Below are 14,880 nucleotides of genomic sequence, written 5' to 3'. Positions count from 1 at the left end.
GGTGGGTTTGGAGCAATGAACCTCCAGCCTCGTTGGCAGGCCCAGCAGGTTTCCTAGGACAAGCACACAGAAGGAACACAAAAGAGACCCAGCTCAGAGAACAGGCAACATTCAGCCTTTCAGGGGACATGGGGACGTCGGCTGTTTAGCTGACTCTCCCAAACTCGTGTGCATTGTGAATCACCCTCCACTGAAAGAGTCTTGGTAGGGGTGTCACACTATAGAGGCAGGGAGATATTCTTATGAGATACAGAGGAAGGAGGGGAGAAATGAGCAAACTTAGCTATTCAAGCTTTTACTGGGTGTTTATTACATGTGATTTGCCGAAGAAATGAAAGAATGCGTGTGTGCAAGGGTCAATGTGGTCTGTGCCCTTGGTACGTGAGGTGGCTGCCCGGTGAGGTGAGGGCCTGGCAGGGGACCCCAGGCCTACCCATCTGCGAGTGGTCCCAGGCCAGATGACAAGAATATCCACTGGCTTTCTCCTTCAGAGACCAGGTGGGGGGTCTGTTCTCTGACAGGCTACCGGTCCCATAAAAGCAGTGATTTATGCTCTAGCTGCCTGTGGACCATGGTGTCGTCTGTGCTTTGTTTATTTATTAGTGAGCGCCAATTAGGTTCTGGCTAGCCCGTCCTTCTGTCTGCATGTGTTCTCACCCCACACAGCGAGGAGATGGATGCCTTGGAATTATTTTGCATGAAATTGCCGTGGAGAACTATTTGGCCGGCATTTGATTTCACCTCCTGTTACAGCTGAGGGCCTGGAGAAGCAGATGTTCTGGGAGAGGTGGGGGCTCTGCAGACAAAGTGGGAGACATCATGGAGCTGTGGGGAGCATCGCCTCTAGTCCGGGCCTAGTGTAACTGGGGAAAAACTCTGGGCACCCTGTCTGCCTCGATTTCCCTTCCCAAAAAGTGGGGACGGGACTGCCGTGGTTCACGTTTTTCATCTCTTTGGTAGAAGCAACCGAAGACCGGGAAGATTTATTTCAGCTCCTGGTTTCTGAGGTTTCGGTTCGTAGTCCTTGGCTCTTTTGTTTCAGGGCCTATGGTAAGGCAGATCATCATGGCAGCCAGAGCACACGGCTAAAGCCTTCTCACTTCCTGGAGGAGAGAAAGGTCAGGGGAGATTGATATCCTTCATAAGACACAGTCCAAAGGACAACTCTGCCCCAACCCCTGGGATACATCTTTTTCATCCAGAACTCACCTCCTAACATAAAACAGTGCCAACAGCTGGGGAACCAAGCCTTTAAGCTACACAGAGAAACCATGTCTCAAAAAGCAAAACCATAATTGTGGTGACGACAATGACGACGACGACGACGATGATATAGAAATCAGGTGGCTCACCGGCATTACTCTTTCTCTGGTCCTTAGCCACCACGTTGTGAACCAAGCTGATCTTCCTTGACTATGATGCTATGATCCTCAAAACCAGAATCAATTAAATCTTTCCTAGGTGTAACTTGCTGTCAGGTGTTTGGTCACAGTGACACAAAAGCCACTGATACAGAGAGGAAGTCAGAGGGATTTGTGGGGTCAGTTGAAGGGTTGTGGATGGCAGATATAGCTATAGGAGAAATGTGAGCCAAGAGGACCACAAACTGACTTCCACTATAGAGGGCACTCAGGGCCAAAGGGAAGCTGGGTCCCATCTGTGAGCAGCTGAGGGGCCTGCACTACTTCCCTAGGGCTTTTCTAACAACAGACTACAGGCTGGGAGCTCAAAACAATGGCAGCTTGTTCTTATACCTCTTTGTGTTAAACATTCTCTCTCTCTCTCTCTCTCTCTCTCTCTCTCTCTCTCTCTCTTCCTCTCTCTCTCTCTCTCTGTCTCTGTCTCTGTCTCTCTCTCTCTCTCTCTCTCTCTCTCTCTCTCTCTCTCTGTGTGTGTGTGTGTGAGCATTGGCTCTTCGTGTCCACCGTGTGTATACCAGGAATAGAACATGGGGAATCAGACTCGGTGGCAGTGCCTTTAGTTACTGAGTCACCTCACAGGCCCTCTTACACTTCTTGAAGCTAAAAGTCAAAGGGCTGTCATAGCCATGTTCCCTCTGAGGATCGTAGGCAGTAAGTGTTGTCATCTCTCAAGCTCAGTCTCCCTTTGAGGTGGCCTCTCATTAGCCTAGGCCTCCCCGGTGCTGGCACTGTAAGCGGGCACCACGGCACCCAGTGTTTTTAACTTGGACTGTGGGGATCAGATCGGGTCCTCGTACTTACAAGGCAGACATTCTACAGGCTGAGTTATTTCCCCAGTGATTTCTCTCCTTCCTTCCAGTTTCTGGTGCGACCAGCAAGCCTTAGCATTCCGAAGATGCATCTTGCAGCAGCTACAGCTCTCCTGCCTCAGCCATTGGTGTGCCGCAGCAACATCGTTTCTCTCCTCTTTGTGTCAAGGATATCAGTCACACTGGAGGCTCACTGGGACCCAGTACAAACTGCACTCGGCATCGATCTGAAAGTTGTGTTTCCAAATGTGGGCATTTTCTGACCCTGGGAAAACCAACACATGTTGGGGAGTGGAACATAATTCAACCTATAAAAGGCCCTATAACCCCTTTGCTCTCAGTCCCTCAGCTGCTCAGAAGCCTAGAGGCTCTGGATCTCAGGACCCACTCGATGAGATGTGCCCTTGCTTTGGGAGCCCTGTGGGGAAACACTGAATTGGGAAGAACATAGTGAGCCCCTCAGAATGCAGGCAGCAGAAAGTTGTAACCAGAAAAGGAGACGAGCAATGTCTGAGGCCACAGCCCACGGCAGAGAGTTGAGGCCAGAGCTGGGGCCGGCCTGGGATGCATGGGAGGGGCGCTTTCAAAACTCTTAACAGGGAATGATGTCATACTCACCCCTCTGGGTGCAACTCAGAGAGGCAGAAGAGTGAAGGCTGCCTGCCAGAGAGCTTACTTGAGCAGCAGAAGCTCCAGGAGTGACAATGAGACAGATCAGAGCGACCCAGTGCTCCCTAAGGATATTTGGTTAGGGATCAGGCACTGTTGAAAATGTTAATTCCATGGTAAGCCTCTATTGTAAGTGCGTGTACGCACACACACACACACACATGCACACACACGTGTGTGTGTATTTGTGTGTATTCATTCCTGTAAATGAGCAAAACTGTGGCAAGCAAGCCACAGTTCCTTTCAGTTCTTTCGTGACACTGACACACCCTTCCCCAGTGTCTGTCTGCCAGGAAGACATGAAGCAAGCGGTTGCATCTTTGACAACTATCTGAACTGTCAACATGGCGGTCTTGCTGCTTTGAACATGACATGGTCACTCCAAGGAGGGTTCACTCCAGCTGGAAAGACCACTGCAACTACAGCTGCTGCTGAAACCCAACTCCTGCTTCAGATAGCCTCTCTCCAGTTGCAGCAGCTCCAGATGGCGTGCACCTGCTTTGGAAGACAAGTCTTGTGAGCTCTCCCCCGCCCCTAGACATATTCATTTGGGATAGAAGATGGACCGTCTCCTCAATAACTCAATGAAAAGCCTGTGATTGGTGTAGTGCAAAGCTTGTGAATGGTGGAGCTGTGCCTGTGGGAGGACTGTGATTGGAGGAATTGCAGTCCATGCACAAGAAGGACTTCTGCCTTTCTGACTACATAAGAAGGGCAGCTCCATGGTTTCAGGGGGCTGTGGTAAGTCTCTTCACACTCCCAATATTTGCAACATTAGACCCTTGAAGGCTTGTTCTAGGTACTTTTTTTTCTTTCTTGTGGTCTTTAAGGGTAGTAGAGAGGGCTGAGCTGGTTGAACAAACAGCATATAGTGGAACTAGTGGCATTGAAAGGGTCCATGATTTGCCATAGAGTGATACCCTGGACTCAAATAGTATGTAAATGCAAAGAGTGTTTTATTCTGCAGAAGTCCAGCATGCTGGGGTTTCCCATAACCAAGACAGAGAGACAACCAAGTGAGCTTGTGGACCTGATTCAAAGCACATTAGGGGACTCTGGGGGTAGGTGACCTTTATCTTGCTCCATCTCTAGGAACATTCCATTAGGGTGTGGAGGCTGGAAACAGTTGCTGGGGAAGTCTAGAAACTGCTGCAGACCCATTATCCTTGCCTCAGGCCAGGTGGCAGGGCAACTTCTGAGGCCTGGACTTGCCTGGATTTGCCCAGTTCTTGGAAACAGAGATTCAGGCCTCGTTCCCTGAACTGCCAATTTGAAGCTTGTCGTGGAATCAACCTAGCCTTCTCAGTGTGTGTACACAGAGTGGTGACACAGAACCCTGAAGGGACACAGACACCAAGAGGAGGAGAAAGGTTTCATTGGGAAAGGAGATGCCTCAGAAATTAGCCCAAGTTGGGTCTTGACTCCTGACTAGACTCACAGGGAGCAGTGATAGATTGCATTTTAAGTTTGAATCAACTATTAAGACTAGAAAGCAAGCTAGGTGAGGTTCAGCCTCTGAAATGCACCAAGAATGGAGGTGGCCAGGCCACATGTGCCTTGTAACTGGCTATCAGTTGGTTTCCTGGATTGGTGGGAGAACACAGACGTTCCACTGTCCTCTACCTAGCTCCTTGAGAGCAGCCACAGAGCAGTAGAGCCTGTGATTGGTCTGGCAACAGTAAGATATCTACCCTGAACCAATCAGGAGTAAGGGCTGTGGTTAGGTAAACAGCTCTCAGGCTTGACCTTCAGGGAGAGGTTGAGACACTTAGTCACCCCAGGAGGTGCCTACCTATCAGTGCACATCAAAGATGGATCATATAATAGAAAAAACTTTCACAGAAGACAAAGGCACATAAAAGGCATGTGGGAAAACCAACAAGGAGAGAACACAGGCCAGGATTAAAAAGGAAAACCAAAAAAAAGTGGTAGGCACATTCCAAAGCAAACCCCACCGCAACAGGCCACGAAGGCCCTTAGGTCTCCCCCCTAAGCTGGCGTTCATTCAGGCTCTGCTGAGGAGAAGCAGAGAGCAGGCAGATGCCTAGGCTGCCTGGAAAGGAAGGGGGAAGCCCCCTTCTCCTCCCCATTCCCATGGGGCTTATCGCTCTGAGTACCTGTCTGCACCTCCCTGATTCATATACCAAGAGCGGACCCAATCCACCCCACTGTTGGGGCAGCAAGAGCAAAGAGAGGGATTGTCCCTAGACCTAGCTAACAGAAAGAACCATGTCTGGCCACTCTCTGTTTCTTTCCTCCTTCACACAAATCTCCCTGTCAAAGATCAGGCCAAGGTGATTCTCAGCTCCTCATGAGTACCAGGGCCCATTTACCTTGTGCTGCTGTTGTTCGTGGAAGCCAGCCAGGGCTTCCCTGAGCGGGACTCTGGTCTACACCAGTGTCCTAGGAGAGGCTAAAGGCCGGCTCGCATTACTTTAATGTACCCGTACCTTTCAAGTAGCTAACTGAGACACAGTGGTGTTGGCATAGTCTCCACAGCCACCTCAGGGCTCTGTGGATGTTTGTCAGACAGATGTAAACAGAGGCTGAGCTCCCCACCCCCTATGGTAGGCTGCTGGCTCCCAGGACAGAATTCCATCTGCCCCGGGTCTCCCAGGGAGGAGCAGGATCGCTGGTTTTCATAGGTCTGGGAACCACAGGGGCCCTGGGGAGCCCAGAGCCCTGAGTTCATTGCTTGCCCTCCCTGTCCCAGCCTAGCCTGGAGCGGCTTGGGACACCCAACTCCTCCTGGAATCTCTATTTGGGTTTGGTTTGGGGTTGGAGTTTGTTTCCACTCAGGGCAACTTGATCCCATCCCAGCCTGCACTCTCCTCTGCCCCCAGCATGCCTGCCCCTGTGGAGGGAACTTGACTTTGCCACATGCTGACAGGGCAGGGGCTCAGACCTCCCACAGAGGGTGAGGGAGGCTTGGTGGCCTTTGATGTCCCAGAAAGGAGGCCTCCAGCCTCAACCCCCTCTCCCTCAATACTTAAACAACTCCACTTGAGAAGACCAAATGGTACCCTGTGGGGAGAAATGAACACAAGGAGAAGGAGGAGCTGGGGTATGGACACATCCTGGTCGGTTCCTTACCTTGTGACTCTAACTCTGTGGAGAATTGGCTAAGATGGCAGGCCCAACACATGGGACATGTGGCTGTTGAGGTCTCTTCTAGTACAGAAATAAACTATATACCTTGCTGTGGGCTGTTTGCTCTGGATTACAAAGTCAGTAGTGTTTGGCTCCTCCCCCCAACTCCAAAGAACTTGTATAGAGGAGGACTAAGTTCTACCTACGTTACTTGAGCCTGAGGAGCAGCCACACTCAGGAGCAAGGCAGATTGAACTCAGCCAAGGATGCTATTCTCTGCCCTCTACACATGAGGAAACAGAACAGCATAAATGGCTGGTTGTCAGGGAAAGGATGTGGGATGGAGGTGGATGCCCCAAAAAGGCTTAACTCAATGGTGTCCTTCCCTGATGGGCGGGAGTTGGTATTCTCAGAGTCAACTCTGACCCCAGATCCTTGTGCTTTCTGATGTCCACCTCCAAATCGCATCAGGTCCCCAGAGCTCCCCAGAGACAAGACGTTGTTCAGGACCTTGCCCACGCCATCTCAAGAGAGAGCTTAGAACGTGACTGGGGGCAAACTGACCGTGGTTGGATGTCGTCATGTCCTTGCTATAAAGAGAAGGCCAGGGGTCTGACTGCTAGTTATCTAGGCAGGGATGTCAGGTGCTGCAGGGCTGGGCATCCTACCAGCCTTTCTACCATTACTGCGAACATTAGGCTCTTCCTTAACTGATGCAGCTTCAGCCTCACTGCCTCGCTTGCTCTGTAACCCCAGACAAGAATCTCCATGCTGTTCACGGGAGGGGGAACTGATGAGCGCAGTTTGACATTTTTGACAAAGACAAGCTGGCTGGGATACTAAGATTCCAAATGCAAAGATTTTGAGTGTGGAACCTCTGGTTTTTAACATAATCAAGTCTTAGATTATCATTGTGGTTTCCTGTGATTCCATGATTGGAGGAACCTGGGATTACATCAGTCGAAACTTCCATTATCCCATGATCCTAGAGTCTTAGAATTCTAATTCTTCCGAGAGCTTGGGCTCTGAAGAATAGGAAAAATCCAACTGAGATGGGGCTGAATTGGTGAAGGCAGCTTTTCCATGGTAGACTTTTCTAACGGTGAAGGACAACATATTCCCTGACTTTCATTATGTCTAGAGGAAAATACTCAGTTAAGTGTGGCCAAGCCACATCAGAGTGTGAGTTCATATGCCCAGGGCAGAACAGCCTCTGGAGCCTGTGGAGGGAGAGGAAGAGACTATGTTTCTCTCACCCATCTTTTAGGGTACGTTAGAGGCATTCTGCCCTTGTGCAGAGTCTCCTGGATGCAGAGGAAAGCTGGGCTGACAATGCTACCATGTACAGCTATGAGGGCCTCCAGAGCCCTTCCCAGACCCTAGTCAGCGCTAGCCTTCCAGGGTCTGGACAGAACCAGTTCCCTGAATAACAGAGCCAGGCACAGACTGGCCTTCCTCCAGCTCTAGTTCCTCACGTCTGTGCTCCCCATCTTTCTGGATACCTGCTGTCCCTCACGGTCTCAGGTTCCTGTCATCCAGCTTGGCTCCCTACTAGACTCATGGAAACACTGGCTCCCTGAACCTGGGCTTGAGACTCTCTTAACCAGATACTGAATGTGCCTTAAACCACAGAAGCGCCTGATTAAGCCTCCATAAGTCAGGATAAAAGCAAAGCTGGGTTCTTTAGCATGCTCTGTCTGCAAGGAGTTCTGGCTTCTCCAGTCAAGTTTTCAGGACTGAAGGACACCTTCCTTCCTAGCTCTTTGGCTTCCTGGGAGCCCTTGGATTAAGTGGGTGAGTCACATTTGTGATTTACAGTCTGCAAACATCTGCTCACTGCTGCATGTGATAGACTGCGGTGGCTTACAAGTGTGTGTGTGTGTGTGTGTGTGTGTGTGTGTATGTGTACTGGCTACTACTGGACTTTTACTGGGTTACTACTATTATATAGATATGACATAATACATATATATATATACATATAGTATATATATTCACCTCCAGGTTACTGTACAAGGCTAACTCAAGTGCACTCTATTTCTTTCTGAATGACAGAAACAGATAACAAACAACATGACATTTGAACGTCCCAAAATCCACAATGCAGGGCTCTTGCAGAGGCATTTGATGGACTATTCCTTAGGATCTTTCGCTGGCCTGAGACTCAGTGAGAAGGCTAGGCTAGCTGACCTGCAATCTTCAGGGGTCTTCCTGTCTCTGCCTCCCCAGCACAGGTATTGCAAGCACAGCCACGAGGTCTAGTAGTTCTGAGGATCAAGCACAGGTCCACAAGTTTACAAAGTAAGCACTTTGTTAGACAAGGCGCCTCCCAGCTCAGACTCCTTCTATTTTTGTTCAAATATTTATTTATTTACTGACTTATTTACTTACTTACTTACTTACTTACTTACTTACTTATTCTTGTTTTCCTAGACAGGGTCTCTCTGTGTAGACCTGGCTGCCCCGGAACTTACTCCGTAGACCAGGCTGGATTTGAACTCACAGAGATCTACCTACCTCTACCTCCCAAGTACTGGGATTGAAGGCACATAGCACCACTGCCCAGCAAAAGATTTATTTATTTTTTGAGCTGGGTGGCAATGACTCACAGTGGTGGTGTCAGATCTCTGAGTTTAAGGCCAGCTTGGTCTACAGAGTGAGTTCCAGCACAACCAGGGTTACACAGAGAAACCCTGTCTTGAAAAAACAAAAACAAAAGCAAACAATATTTATTTTGATAGTTTTTGATCAGACGTATGCATATGTGTCTGGCGCAGTATATGCACATGAACGCAGGACCTCAGGCAACCCATAGGCTTTGGATCTCCCTGGCGCAGGAGTCACAGGCAATCATGAGCTGTCTACATGGGGTGGAAATTGAGCTTGGGTCCTCTGCAAGACCAGCATATCCCGTTGTTAACTGCTAAGTTATCACCCCATGTGGTGTTGAATTAGTTAATCTGCTTTGGCTCCTGGAGGATCTCACACACTGCACCCGCCCAAGGGCTCTCTGGATTCACAAATAAAAGACACATACACACGCACACGCACACGCACACACACACACCAGCTAATTTTGCTGTCTTGACTAGCTCAGTGGCTGGGCATTTCTAAACCTCCCTGCAGCCAGTACATCCTCTCCTCTGGCATTCCTGACTTAACACCTCTTAAATTTATATTTTATTTCGTTGCTTTGGCTCCTTCTGGGCAGCCCCCTTATCTTTGCTGCCCTAGACGCTTCTGGGCAGCCCTTCTGGGGTCTGTTTTCCTTCTTGTACCTACATTTCAGCCATTACTCCCCCTTGTTCCTTCCTGGTTTGCTCCATCCTTCTCCCTTTTTCTGACGGAGATCCTTTCTCCTCTCTGTGCTGCTGCTGCTGCTGCTGCTGCTGCTTCTGCTTCTCCTCCTCCTCCTCCCCCTCCCCCTCCCCCCCTCCTCCTCCTCCTCCTCTTCCTCTTCTTCCTCTTCTCCTCCTCCTCCTCCTTCTCCTCCTCCTTCCCCCCCCCCTCTCTCTCTGCCTAGCCATTGGCCATTGGCTCTTTATTGATCAATCAAAAACCAAATGGGGATGGGCACCTTTACCGTCAAATCAAGACAAAGCATTAGAATCAATTCCCAACAACTCCAAGACCAGTACAAGTCGTTGTTAACTGCTAAGCTATCACTCCAACCCCACAAATTCCTTTTACTATTTCCATCTGTTACAGTTTAGAGACAAAATGTCACCACGGGCTCACGGGTTTGAACACTTGATCCCCTGCTGGTGATGCTATTGGGAAGAATGGTCATGAGGCCTAGCTGGCAGTCTTCAGCCTATCGGGGAGGGATTGCAGGCAACAAGGCTGCCTCTGCTTCCAGCCAGGACGCTTTACCTCCTCAACCTCTGAGATGTAACCAAGGCTCAGCTACATCCTCCAGCTGCAATGAACTCTACCAAGCCATGACAGATTGTCCCCTCTCAAGCTGGGAGCTGGGTCTTCCTCCCTTGAGCTTCTCCTGCCTGAAATGAGTTCACAGACAAGAGGAGTAACTAATACAGCACCAGGAAACTTCTAAAATTAGTATCACTCTTGCCCCGAAGCACTTAAGCCTTACAAGTTTCCTATCTTGTCTCCATGTAATAAGAGCTAGAGGCCTGACAGAAGACACACACTGCTAGGACTCATTAATCATGGACTTTCCTGTGGGGAAGACAGATGCTCATTTGATGATCGTGGGACTGTTTAGACCAAACCCTGACAGATGCAACTCTGGTGACTGCAGTGTTATGACGAAGGGTCTGAGTGCTGCAACAGAGGCACAACCCACAGGTTCATCCAAACACGGAAGCCACACGGATTTGAAAGAGCATTGGCAGAGAAGGCCACACTTCCCAGACAGCACTACCTTGACCCAGGGCTCACCCTGAGATGACATCGTCTCCAGCAACATCACCCCAACCCAAGACCTCACTGTTGGAGATGACCTCACCCCTAACACCAGAGACAATTGCATCCCAAACAATCAGTCATTCTATAAATTAAAATCCTAGAGCAACATGCCAATCATTCTGCTGTGAGCTGAAGTTTCCAGAAGGAAAGGGAAGGGGATGCACCCCATGTTAAGATTTTACAAGGCCAAATGACTAAACATTGAGATTGTGGAGAGGAGCCAAGTTATCTTGGGCTATTTTTAGTCCCTTTGAAAGCCATCCATTGCTCACCCTAGCGTCTGACCTAACATCCGTATGACTATAAAGACCTTACAATGTATTCTTAGCAGACCACTAGGTCTTGCCAATATAAGAGCTCAAGGTGCCATTAAACAGCATCTGAAACCTAGAGCAAGGCTTCTTGCTGTGCTGTGATGGTCTATCAGTCCTTCCACCAATGCATTTGCTAAGTACCGTGACTTATTATTTTCTTCGTTCTGTAACTAATAGATGTCTTATGTGACCCCTTCCACAGCATGTGGCATTTGGAGAAACTTGAATCTTTGTTCCTGAGTCATGGTCACTCATAATAGGTTCTAGAATAGAGTGTTATCCCTTTGTGGAAAGATCTGTTTGTGTGTTGACAATGCTACACCTGAGTTTCCTTAGATTGCGTTCAGGCTGTTCTGTACTGACATGCAGTGCCTTCTGAGCTCTGGACAGGCCACACCCACCCTGGGCAGCTTCCCCAAATGTCTCCTGTCCCCAGATTCCACAAAACATGGTTTCCTAGGGCTACTTGTTTGCTTTCTAGACATAGATCAGCAGACATGCTGGACGCAAGTGATCACAGCCACAGAACTTTTATACCCTTATGTGCCCATTAAGGATATGGTGTATCACGCTCGCTTCGGCAGCACATATACTAAAAAAAAGGATATGGTGTATCTATCTGTAAGACAAGGCTGAGCACAGCAGCGAGGAATCTGTCTAGGAGTATCCTGATGTCTTGGACCATCTGCCTTGCTGGTCTCATTACCAATTGAACTTGACCCATCCATGACAATGGGAAAACTCTAGGAGAGATCTCCATATCCTGAAACAATCTGTCATCTACAAATGAGTCACATCCATAGATATCTAGGATGCACGTGGCCTGTGGGTCATGGTTGGATGTTCTTGTGTCTGAGAATAAGGGTCAATTTTGCCATAAGCATGCTGCTATTCTTGGGGACTTAATGGAGATAAAGGGTGAACCAAGGGGAACAGTTCTGATAGAATTTGAGGCACCGGAGTGAGCCAGAGTAGCATTCTATCTAAGCTCTGTCCGAGAGCGGGTAGGCCTGACTCACTATAAAAGGGGCTGCTTGCCTCTCCTCTCCTCTCCTCTCCTCTTCTCTCTTGCTCTCTCTCTCTTGCTCTCGCTCTCGTTCTGGCCTTCCCTTCCCTCCTCTCTCCCCATTCCCTCCCCCAAATGCTCATGGCTGGCCTCTACTTCTCCACTTCTGTAATCTCTCTTTCTGCCTTTCTCTGCCTCTACTACCCTCTTGACTCCCCTCCCCACGCCCTGAATAAACTCTATTCTATACTATACTGTCATGTGGCTGGTCCCTCAGGGGAAGGATGCCTCAGCATGGGCCACAGAGACACCCCTTACCCCCCACCTCAGCACACCTCCCTAGAACATATCTTCCCCTCTTTTCATCTGTTTATAAACACATCACTTACGGGCTAAAGAATCTGAATCCCCCTGAAATCCCATAGTAGCTAAATGTCCGTCCCAAGCAGAACTTCAAAGTGCATCTACACTGTTGAGGATTTGCCTAACGCTTGTATTATGTGTGTAAGAGGCTGAGGGTCCCTGCCCCAAGTTAGTTTTGACTGGTAAATGAAGTTGCTGGGCACGGAGACAGGCAGGACTTTAGGATTCCCAGTCAAGGGACCGAGAGAGAGAGAGAGAGAGAGAGAGAGAGAGAGAGAGAGAGAGAGAGAGAGCCGCCATGCTATGGAAAGGACTAGTGGCCATGCCTGAGAGCTGCAAAGGGAGAGAACACAGCAATCACGTAGGAACCAGGTAAAAATGGCTCCAGGGGCCCCTGACTGGATCTAGGGCAACAAAGATGGAATATAGAGTATAGTAAGTAATAACTAGGAATATTGAAAAGAAGATGTCAGTCAAGCGAAGGTTTGGGAGTGGCCCAACCATTGAGCTGTTTAAGGCATACTAAAATATGTGTGTGTGTGTGTGTGTGTGTGTGTGTGTGTGTGTGTGTGTGTGTGTGTGTGTTTCCTTGGGGCAGGTAGCAAGGAACACTCACTGCTGCAGGGGATTTGAGTAGGATTCATTGGCTTCAGCAACACTACACCAATGGGCTCGTTGAGTTCTTCCAATACCTTAACAAGGGCAAGGAGGCTTTTCCTCACTCCACAGAGATCAAGGCCCAGAGAGGTGGGGTGACTTCCGTAATGTCCTACAGCAAATATTAACAGGTGCTAGGGATACTGAGAAGAGGGCCCTGGGGTCAAACTTGTAGTCCAGGGTGCCTGAGAACCCATCACTTGTCTCTGGCCCTCAGTCTCCTGAAAGGAGGGTACAGATCTCCACAAGACTGCACATAGGATCAAATCCATAGCTGTATAAAGATACCAGCTCCATTCTCAGAAGCCTGCTTCCTCCTGTCATCCAGCTATACCATGCAGCCCCTGGCTAGTGACATCACGGTGGCTTCAGAGTGGCCCACCAGAACTTCATCCTGCAGCCAGCACACTGTCTTCTGCCCCTCTCTACAGGAAGTGTACTAGCGGTGGCAAAATAACTGATAACCTAAGGAAGGAAGGAAGGAAGGAAGGAAGGAAGGAAAGAAGGAAGAAAGAAAGGGTAACTTCTGGATCACGGTTTGAGAGTGCAGAAGGCAGGGAGGCAGGGGTGTGAGGCAGCTGGTGACATTACAGCTGTAGTCAGGAGCAGAGATGGACAACTCTGCTCAGCTCTCTTCCTTTTCTCTCAGTCTGGAGCCCTGGTCCATGGAATGGCACTGCCTACGTGGTCCCCTAACTTCAGTTAACCCAGGTTAGAAGCTCCCTTATAGGCTTGCCTAGAGGGTTTGTCGCCTGGACGAGTCTAACTTTTGTAGTGGTGGTAGTGGTAGTGGTTGGAGTGGTTAGTGGTAGCAGCCGCTGCTGTTACTGTTGTGATAGTAAGTGTGAATGGACACTGACATGGGTCAGTGCGTAGAGGTCAAAGGACACCTCTCAGGAGTCAGTTCTCACCGTTCATCCTGCTGAGGCAGGGTCTCTCCTTTGCTTTCTTCTGCTGCATGCTCCAAGTTAGGTGACATGCGTGCTTCTGGGACATCCTCCCATCACCCTCCCATCTCAGAGAAGGAGTGCTGATCACAGACGCATGCCCCTGCATCCAGCCTTTCTGTGCGGGTTCACGGATGGAACTCAGGTTGTTGGGTTTTTATGCAAAGCACTTTACCTGCTGAGCCAGGTCCCCTCTTGCTCCGTAGCTCTCAACCTGTGGGCCGTGACCCCTTTGGGGTTGAATGACCTTTTACAGGGGTTGTCTAAGACCATCAGAAAACACGGATGTTTACTTTACTACCCATGACCACAGCAAAATCACAGTTATGAAGCAGCAACGAAAATAATTTTATGAGGAAGTGTATTAAAGGGTCACAGCATTAGGAAGGCTGACAGCCTGTGCTCTAGCTGACTCTAAATCCTATTGATTACACTGATCACAGCTGCCTTTACGAGTCTTGCCTCCGCTGGGTGATGGTGGTGCATATCTTTGCTCTCAGCGTTTGGAGGCAGAGGCAGTTGGATTTCTGTGAGTTCAAGGCCAGCCTGGTTTATAAATCAAGTTCCAGGCTACAGAAAAACCCTGTCTTGAAAAAGCAAAAACTAGAGAAAGATTCTTGTCTCAGGGCACAGTTAGTCTCCTGTCTGAAGTGCCTACAGAATGTGTCCCATCGCCTCCTGGGTGTGGATGCTGGGTCTGCTGCAAGAGTCTCGGCCAAGTCCTTCCGGCTTTCTGAGCCTTGGCTGCCTTAGGCCTACAGTTCTGAGGTTGGAAATCTAGCCTTAAGTCGATAGTGAGAGTCAAAGGAGGGGTGCCTGCAGAGCCACTCAGCTCAGCACCCTGACATCCAAAGTACAGAAATGTTGGCTTTGACGGCCATTCATTCAGCAGAGTTTTATTGGACAGAGAAACATTCCTGTGCCCATTTTATAGAAGAGGAAAACTGAGGACTGAGGGGAAGAACTGATTCATGCCAACTACAGAATTTTGAGTGCTCAGAATTCAAAGCCTGGCTTTGATTTGAGGACCTTTCTGATTGGGTTTTAGAGAAATCTTGGGGGCCTCTGCCCTTTTGGCAAAGCCCAGATGATGTCTGATCCACCCACACAGCTGCAAGTGAACAGTCTGACTTAAGGGAGACAGGACACAGCCCTGGTCCCCAACGCTGGATA

General features: G+C 49.3%; 1 long non-coding RNA gene across 2 annotated transcripts in view; it reads right to left on the bottom strand.

Moving 5' to 3' along the window:
* Window positions 1-286: 286 nt before the first annotated feature.
* The window catches only part of LOC147996896 (uncharacterized), a 62,128-nt gene continuing 47,534 nt past the window's right edge, over window positions 287-14,880 (bottom strand). For both annotated transcript variants that reach the window (XR_015652042.1, XR_015652049.1), the window contains exons 2-3: window positions 2,223-2,495; window positions 287-1,103 (exon numbers count right to left, since the gene is read on the bottom strand). This is a non-coding gene — a long non-coding RNA (uncharacterized LOC147996896). The remainder of the gene's footprint in view (window positions 1,104-2,222; window positions 2,496-14,880) is intronic.

The sequence above is a fragment of the Rattus norvegicus genome, chromosome 1 (genome assembly GCF_021556685.1).
Source record: "Rattus norvegicus strain SHRSP/BbbUtx chromosome 1, alternate assembly SHRSP_T2T, whole genome shotgun sequence".
Lineage (NCBI taxonomy): Eukaryota > Metazoa > Chordata > Mammalia > Rodentia > Muridae > Rattus > Rattus norvegicus.
Note: the sequence above shows the minus strand (reverse complement) of the source record. Positions and strands in the feature narration are given on the sequence as shown.